The sequence below is a fragment of the Camelus ferus genome, chromosome 2, assembly GCF_009834535.1.
Source record: "Camelus ferus isolate YT-003-E chromosome 2, BCGSAC_Cfer_1.0, whole genome shotgun sequence".
Lineage (NCBI taxonomy): Eukaryota > Metazoa > Chordata > Mammalia > Artiodactyla > Camelidae > Camelus > Camelus ferus.
Genome location: NC_045697.1, coordinates 93,536,817 through 93,537,984, shown reverse-complemented (window position 1 = coordinate 93,537,984; position 1,168 = coordinate 93,536,817). Strand labels below are relative to the sequence as shown.

General features: G+C 40.6%; 1 pseudogene; it reads left to right on the top strand.

The window, feature by feature from the left end:
- The first annotated feature begins 246 nt into the window (after positions 1-246).
- Positions 247-938, top strand: LOC102513680 (annotated as a pseudogene).
- The last annotated feature ends 230 nt before the right edge of the window (positions 939-1,168 follow it).

Sequence of the window (1,168 nt, the reverse complement as noted above, 5' to 3'; positions counted from 1 at the left end):
GATGCTAAAGTCCAAATTAGAATTTTTTCATGTTCTGAAACAGAATGCATAAAATTATATTTTTTTGCAAATTTTACTTTTCTATGAGTTGAATATTTGTTTTAAGAAATAATTACCAGTTAAATGCCTCTTCAACAAACATAACCCTCTCACGTATGTTATGAACATCTGTCACTAGAAGAAATTAAACAATATTAAACTTACAGGAAAAGGTTATATTGATACCATGTGAATTTTCTTTACTTGTTAACTTAAAAATTCAATTTATAGGAAAAATAGGCACCTGAGAAAACGGAACATCCAGCCTGGTCCTTAACTTCCAGCACACACCCTCGGTAACCAGTGGCCACCCGTGATGAGGGACCAGAAAGGACCCTGGGGGTCGCAGAGTAACGACAACTTCGAAGGCTACAGGAAGGCCCTGGATATTGATTTCGCCTCCTGCAATATGTCGTCTGTCTGACTTAGATGACGATCATCCAGAAAGATGGTGATAAGTTCAAGGCGAAAACCAACCGCATATTTCGCAACTACAACATCGATTTCGAGGGGTGGAGGAGTTTGACGAGGACACAAAGGGCCTGGACAACCGGAATGTTAAGACGCTGGTCATCTGGCAAAGTGATGCCCTTGTGTCCGTGCAGAAAGGGGAAAAGAAGAACCGTGGCTCCAAGCAGCGAGTCGAGGGGAACAAGCAGTACCTGGAGCTGACGTGCAGAGACCGAGTGTCCGTCAAGCGGTCAAGAAGTAATGGCGGTGAGTGCGCCTACTGAGCATGCACTCCACACTCCCTGTGAAAAGTTCTGTACTGGCTTTGGGACGCCGCCGCCGGGACCCTCCCTCTCCTGGCAGAGCCCCTTAGAGCATCCGGATGGGTTTTAAAACAAACGAGTGAGTAACAGTGACAGACACATTCGTTACTTCCTTGAAAGCTGGCATTAAACGAAAAGACAAACAAAAATTTGTTTCTAATTATAAAACATTTGAAAGTTTATGTTCCACGAAGTAACGGTGATTATTAAAATAGATACTAGTACATATATATATAATAAAATAGCAACTACTTATCTAAAATTATGTAGTATAACAAGAATATCAGGTGACACTGAACATGTCATTATATTTTCTTAAGTAAAAATTAGGTATGTCACATTCAATTATAATCAAA